Raw genomic sequence first — 8,121 nt, 5'->3', positions numbered from 1 at the left:
TTAAAGTAAAAACTGTGCATACAATTTTTTTTAAAAGCCAAGATGTCACTTTGAAGACTAAGATGTGCCTGATCCAAACCATAATTTTTTTTGAAATGCCTCATTATTGTGTAAAACCTGATCGGTAAATAGTCAGGACTGAAGAAAACTGCATTTGGTGAGTAATATTGAATACCATAGACTGCCATAAGAATGAAGAAATCTGTCACCAAAGAGCACAATGTGAATGCTTCTTGGAAGTCTGGATGGTGATACCTCTCATCATATACTTTGACATTTTATGGAAGAGACCAATCCCTGGAGTAGGACATCATGCTTGGTAAAGTAGAAAATCAGTAAAAAAGATGAAGGCATTCAGTAAGATGGATTGACACATTCGATAAAGCAATGGGGGCTCAAAGGTCTTAAAATGATTGTTAGGATGATGCAGGGCTGGGTGCATTTTGTTCTTTTGTACATAAGGTCACTGTGAGTCAGCACCAAGTAGATTGACTATAACCACAATCACTTTATCTCATAATGTTGTGATGCTTATTTTCCCAATAATGTATAATACTGAGCATCTTTTCTCGTGCTTTTGGGAGTTCTATATCCACTTTGGTGAGATATGTACTAAATTGTATTGCATTATGTAATGGGGCTTATTTTTATTGTTTAATTATAAGAATGTTTCACCTTTCCAGGATATATGACCTTTAAACCATTTATGCTGTCAACTCTAACTCATTGTGATCCTATAGAACTGAATAGCTCTGCCTCCTTAGGGTCCAAAGGGTATAATCTTTACCGAAATAGGTCACTTCATTCTCTAGGGGACTGACTGATGGGTTTGAACCTTTTGGTTAGCAACAAAGTGCTTAATCACTGTGCCACCACCTGGGCGCCTATCCTAATCAGGTATGTATTTTGAAAATATAATTTCCTGCTTTGTAGTTTAATTGTATTCTCTTACCATAATTTGTCCACAGAAAAGGTTTTCAATATCAATAAAGCATATCTTATCGTTTTTTTCTTTCATGGAATATGCTCTTATTCCTGCATCTAAAACTTCACCACTAAATCAAAGGTTACATTACCTTTCACCTATATCTGCTCTATGAAGTTTTTGCAGTTATTTTATTTTGTTGCTTTGTTTTACATTTAACTCTTTAGTTTATTTTTGGTTATCTGTTTTAAATTGATTTAAAAGAATATAAGATCCAGCACCATATAGTCAGAAACTGACTTTTCTACATTGATTGCCTTTGTCACATTGTCAAAGATTTGTTGCTTATATTTCTGTTGGTCTATTTATCAACTTTACTTTTCCCCCATTTATCTGCAGAACAAGAGTTTTACATGTATCACTGATGATCTTACTATAGCTTGTGCTCATGTAGTGTCAGCCCTCCAACTCTTTTCTTTTACAATGTTTTTGCTCTTCAGTATTGGGTTAAATATCTTACTCAGATTGCCATTTCACATTTCACTATAGGATATATTTGATAGTACATAGAATTACTTACTAGGATTTTGATTAGTAAAGTGTTGAAACACTTTATATTTGGAAAAATTAATATCTTCAGTATATAGTCTTCTGATTCATGAGCATAACATTTCCATTATCTTTGGTATTTTATGCCTGTCATCTGTGTTTCTTTTTTCCGTCAAATCATGTGCAAGGTTTATTAGATATAAAACAGTGTATCTCATTTTTGACATTTCTCCAGGTGGTATTTTAATTCCAAATGCCAAGGGTTAATTACTCAACATAAGAGATCAGTTATTTTTAATATAAAATTGATCCTTTATCTTAACATCTTGCTACCATTGTTTTTTTTCTAGTAATTGGTTTGTTTATTCTTTGAAATTTTCTGCAGATAACCAACTATCTTCCAATAATGACTATTTCATTACTTCTTTACAATATATCTAAATTATTCCTTTATATGACCATTATTTTAATACCTATAGTTTTGTAGATATTGTGTTGTGCACATGAGTAAAAGAATAAATTGTTGTATTGATCACTTTCCTACTAAGTATTCTGTTAGTTGTTGGGTCTTAGTAGATTAATTTTTTTAACCAAATTTAGCAAGTTTTCCTGGAATTTCAAATTTGCTAGGAATTTTTATCATAATTGTGTGCTGAATTTTGTCAAATGCCTTTTTTATTTCAACAGGAATAATCATGATTTTTATCCTTTACTTTACTGATATATTTAATTACATAGATTTGTTTTTAAATGATCAACCAATCTTGCATACCTGGAATAAATACAAATTTTTAGTAATTCCTTTAATTTTTATATCATAAATAAAAATACATATCCTTCAAATACAGGTAAATATAAAATTAAATTTTAATACTGTAGTCAATCACTCTCAGATGCTTTCTTAAATTTATAGATGTTACAATGCTAGAAAGACCAGGATTCACATAATTTGTTACTTTCATTAAATTTGGGAGGGTCACTTAAAATGAATGACATTGTGTCATTTCCATATACAAAAATATGTGGGTGTGTATGACACAAATCTCCTCACTTTTTTCTCACCAATGAAAATTTTCAGGTGTCTTAATACTTCTTTCTAATACACACATATGTGTATATATTCACACACACACACACACATATATATATATATAAAACTTCATACACAAACACTCTTCACTAAAAACGATTGGAAGATAAGGCTCATAAAATACTTTCTGTCCTCATTTTCTAGTAAGTTCCAAATATCAAGCATATTCTAGGCTTCTTTTGGAGAATTACTTTGATTTTTTTTCTTTTATTCTTCTACTGTAGTAATATGTAATAAAATATCATGTCAAATCTTCATTTATTTTGGTTTGTTAGTATTTACAAAAATTTCCCACTGTATTTATCAAGAAATATGCATTCCCCTTTAGCAAAAACCATACAATCTAACAGCAGGACTACTTCATATTGCTATAACTATTGATCATAAAAACATTAAAGTTATGTCTCCTGTAGTAAATGCCACTAAAAGAGTTGTACATTAATCAGGAAATCTATAGTCTTGTCAATGAAAAGGCAACAGTTGACAAGGTGATTTTGTTGCTTTTTTAGAAATAGGCGAGGAACTAGAAGCTAAGTTACTTAGGGACTGACCTATTCATTTAGCTTTAGGCTGATCTCAAATTGTATATGAAAAACTACAATATAGAAGAAAAATGCACAAAGCTGCAGCTTTAATCATTCTGCTAATTTTTCTACAGGAGTAAAGACCAAGTTATTATTGCATTGACCTCTATTTGTTTAATTTTCAAAATATGTGTTTTGAATTTCCTATTTGAGTTAAACTCTATAGATTGCTGAAAAACAGAAGAATAGTTATTAAAAAAAATTTCTGTTTTCCCCCAAACAATCATAAGTACTGATTATAAACTATCCATATTAGTAATATATGTCTAATAAATGAAGCATGTAATTAGAACAAATTTATTATAGGTATATAAATGAATTAAATTATATAAATAATTTGCATCTATACAATTTTAAAAAGTAATAAAAGGGCAATGTATGCATGAAAGATGGCTTTACATTTTTATTTTGGACAATTAATCTTATACTTTTAATAGAAATTAACATGATAATGTTTAATTTAGTTTTCTATATTGAATTACTTTAATTTTTTTCTATGTAGGTTATTTAGGATAGTTTTATGAGTAATACTGGTCAAAAATATAATTAAATACTTTTTCAAATTATAAGCTCTGAAATATTGGGGTTTGGGGGGTCATGATTGTTGGAGTATTTATTAAGAGTTGGAGACGAGGAAAACACATAATTAATATAAGACAAAGGATGGATTTACTTTAAGTTTTTCTAGAAATTCTCAGGTTAGAATTGAAATATATAAATAGTAGCATTTCATTTTTCTTTTTAATTTGTTATTTGTTTTACTGTAGCCAATGACAACATATAGCAAATGTTTAAATTCTACGTTCCCAATATATATTTATAAGTCACATGTTAATTTGCTTTCATCAATAAATTTGTTCAGGTTTACAGTATTTCCTTTTCCTCAGCCTGAAGTACTGTATGTAATAATAGGTTAAAAGCTGTGCTGCTTTTTTTCCTTTTAAAATGTAGTCAGTAATCAATGAATAGATATGAAATGGTGTTTATACATCCTTAATACACCACAAGTAAGAATAGTTGCGTTGTTGTTGTTAGATACCATCAAGCAATCTCTAAATCATGACACTGTACAACAGAACAGAGCAATTCCCAGTCCCACAGCATTCTCATAGTCGTTATTATGTTTGAACCGATTGTTGCAACCAATCTGTCCATTCATCTCTCCTAGTGTCTTCTTTTCCTCTGAATCTCTGTTATTCTAGGCATGATGTCCTTTTCAGGACTGGTCTCTTCTGAAAATATGTTCATGAGATGACTAGTATATTAGATGGCATCTCACAATCTCATTTCTATGATACATTCTAGCTATAATTCCTCCAATACGGTTTTGTTTGTTCTAGCAGTGCACAGTATTTTCATTAGTCACCACCAACATTATACATCAAATAGATTAATTCTTTTCTTATCTTCCTTATCCATTGACAAACTTCCACATTCATATAAGGCAAAGGAACATACAATAATTGGGATCTAGTGTAGTTTACTTTATTTATTTATCATTTTATTGGGGGTGCATACAGCTCTTATCAAAATCCGTACATCCATCCATTGTGTCAAGCACATTTGTACATATGTTGCCATCATCATTTTCCAAACATTTGCTTTCTACTTGAGCCCTTGGTATCAGCTCGTTATTACTCCCCCCCTCACTCATGAATCCTTGATTATTTATAAATTATTATTATTTTTCATATCTTACACTGACCAATGTCTCCCTTCACCCACATTTCTGTTGTCTGTGCCCCTGGGAGGAAGCTATATGTAGATGATTGTGATTGGTTTTCTCTTTCTCCCCTCATCTTCCCCTTACCCTCCTGGTATTTCCACTCTCATTATTCGTCCTGAGGGGTTAATCTGTCCTGGATTCCCTGTGTTTCAAGCTCTTATCTGTACCAGTGTACATGCTGTGGTCTAGCCAGATTTGTAAGGTAGAATTGGGGTCATGATAGTAGGAGGGGAGCATTCAAGAACTAGAGCAAAGTTGTATGTTTCATTAGTGCTATACTGCACCCTGACTGGCTCATCTCTTTCTTCTGATTCTTTTGTAAGGGGATGTCTAATTGTCTACAGATGGGCTTTGGGTCTCCACTCTGCAACCCCCCCCTCATTCACATCGATACGATTTTTTTTGGTCTGGGTGTTTGATGCCTGATACCTGATGGCTGGTGTGCTTCTTCCATGTGGACTATGTTGCTTCTCAGCTAGATGGCTGCTTGTTTATCTTCAAGCTTTTAAGACACCATATGCTATACCTTTTGATAGCTGAACACCATCACCTTTCTCCATCACATTTGCCTGCACACCCATTTTTGTCTTCAGCGATTGTGTAGGGAAATTGAGCATCGTGGAATGCCAGGTTATTAGAACAAAATGTTCTTGCATTGAGGTAGTACTTGAGTAGAGGCTCAATGTCCATCTGCTACCTTCATACTTAACATATAAATATATGTACATAAATCTATTTCCCTGTTGTTAAATAGAAATATATTTACATACACACATGCCTGTATTTAGAACTTTATGAATGTCCTTTGCTTCCTAGTCCTTTCATATATTTCCTTTTACTTTCCTCTTGTCCCACTATCATGTTTGGCCTTCATTCCGGTTTCAGTAATTCCTATCAGCTACATTGCCCTTCATCAAGCCCCACAGGGAATCCTATACCCTCCTCGCTATCCATTTTAGATAACTTGTTTTTCCCTTGCCCCTGGCCTGGTTGATACCCCATTCCTTTCCCCACTTCCTGATCTCCCATGTCCCCCCAGAACCGTCAGTCCCTTTCTTTTCTCTTCTGGATTGTTTATCCCACCTCTCTCATCTAGATATTCAGAGACAATAATAAGCACAAAAACAAGACAGAGCAAAACAACAACAACAACAACAACAACAAAAGAAGACAAAAAACTAAACCCACAACAATAGCAACAAAAACCAACAATAAAAAAAGAAATGCCTATAAATTGTTCCTGGTCTATTTGTTGACCTTTAGGAGTGTTTACCAGTCAAGTCTGATGGGGTGCCACACCCTGGCCCCAAAGTCTATTTTTGCATTTTCCTGGGAACTTCATTGCTTTGCTCCCTTTGCTGCTCTGTTGCATGCCCTTAGCATTTTGCCCTAATAAGGTAGGGTCAGATCAGGCACAATTCCTGCCCTGTGCCTCTAGTGTTGTCCTCCGAAGAGCTATGGATCAGTGAGGGACTTTGTATCTTGTGGTGGGGCTGGCCCTATGGTCCTCTATGAGTATTGGCTTCTCTGAGCAGGAATATCGTCCTTAGGGCTTTGTGGGCCAGGATGTGTTGCACTCTCTGTCCTTTTCTTTCTTTGCTCCTGTGTGCTCTGATCAGATGTGCCCCTCTCCCTGAGCTGTAGCTTCACTCCTGTCCTCTGAAGTGAATTCTTATGGTAGGAAGGGGGAAGGGGTGTCCACATAGTAGGGATTAGGACCGGCCCGCAGACCTCTCTATTGATTCCCTGCTTCAGACTGGTATGTTGATTCTCATCTTGGTGCACCGGGTTGAAGTCTGTTCCCTTTCTCCCTGTCCTGTGGAGATGTAAACATCACCCTCCTCTTGAATGGGTTAGTGCCTGTTCCCTCGCTACCCATAGTTTTTTTTTTCTCTTTCTTTCCCCCACCCCTCCTTTTAGTTAGCTGCCATATTTATCCAGGATTGAGTCTGGCCCCTGCCGTAGAACCTGGATCTCATCCCAGGTATGTATGTGTATAGTAGTTTTCCCCCTATGTCCCTTTTCCTCAATGGATTCATGTTGTACTTGACCTTTTGTGCTTGGCTTACTTCACTTAGCATGATTTTCTCCAATTCTTCTTGTGCGGCAATGTGTTTCATGTATTCATCACTGCTTTTTAGGATGCATAGTAATCCATTGTATGCATGTACACCAGTTTTTAAATTCATTCATCCATTGATGGGACTTTGTTTTTGTTTTTTCCCCAACTCCTTGCACTTGTGAACTGTGCCACGATGAACTTTGGAGCACAGATGTCTAGCCATGGTTTATTTCTTTTCTCTTCTGGGTATATGCCCAGTAGGGGGATTGCTGGTTTGTATGGTAGCTCGATTTCCCTCTATTATCGGTATTGCAAAATCGATTTCCATAGTGGCTGTACTCCAGCAGTGGTCAAGAGTTCCTATTTCACCACAGCCCCTCCAACACTTGCTACTTTCTGATTTTTTTAATTGGGCTATCTTTGAGGGTATTAGGTGGAATCTCATAGCTTTTTAAATTTGAATTTCTCTTCTGGCTAATGATCATGAACATTTTCTCATATGTTTATTGGCCATTCGTATTTCTGCCCCTGTGAAACTTCTCTTCAGGTCCTTTGCTCACCCTTGAGTGGGCAATTAGTTTTTCTCTTATTGTAAGCAGGCAAAGTACTGTAGATTTTAGTAATAAGGTCTTTTTCTGATGTGTCATTGCTAAAGCTGTTTTTCCAGTTCACAGGCTCTCTTCTTACTCTCTTGGTGAATTCTTTCAATGTACACAGTTGTTTTATTTTCAGTATAGCACACTTGTCAATTTCTGCCTCATCTGTATTTGTGTCCTTCCCTATTTCCAATAGCCTATGTATTCCCTGCACCAAAGTTCTCAGATTTGCCCCAATTCCCTCATTGATGGCTCTAATAGTTGGGGTTTTACCTCAAGGTCTGTGATCCACCTGGAGTTTATTCTTGTGCATGGAGTGAGGTAATGGTCTTGCTTCATTTTTCAGCAGGTAGATATCCATTTTTTCCAGCACCACTTGTTGAAAAGAGCATCCACTTCCCATTTGGTATTTTTGGGGGCTGAGTTAGTTAATTGTGCCAGCCTGGCTGGTAATCACATGTGGGGCTAATTGAAAGGCAGAGGGATAAATGGGGGGTGAGCCTCGCCTTTCTAGTTCTCGGGTCTCTTGTTTTGTGATGGTTGCACCGGGTGCAGCTGCCTTAGCAGTTCCCTGCTTCAGCTTGCAAGA

Source organism: Echinops telfairi, unplaced genomic scaffold (genome assembly GCF_000313985.2).
Source record: "Echinops telfairi isolate 266 unplaced genomic scaffold, ASM31398v2 ScPeMD7_443;HRSCAF=831, whole genome shotgun sequence".
Taxonomy (NCBI): Eukaryota; Metazoa; Chordata; class Mammalia; order Afrosoricida; family Tenrecidae; genus Echinops; species Echinops telfairi.
The sequence above is the reverse complement of the archived record's forward strand: the minus strand, read 5'-3'. Positions refer to the sequence as shown.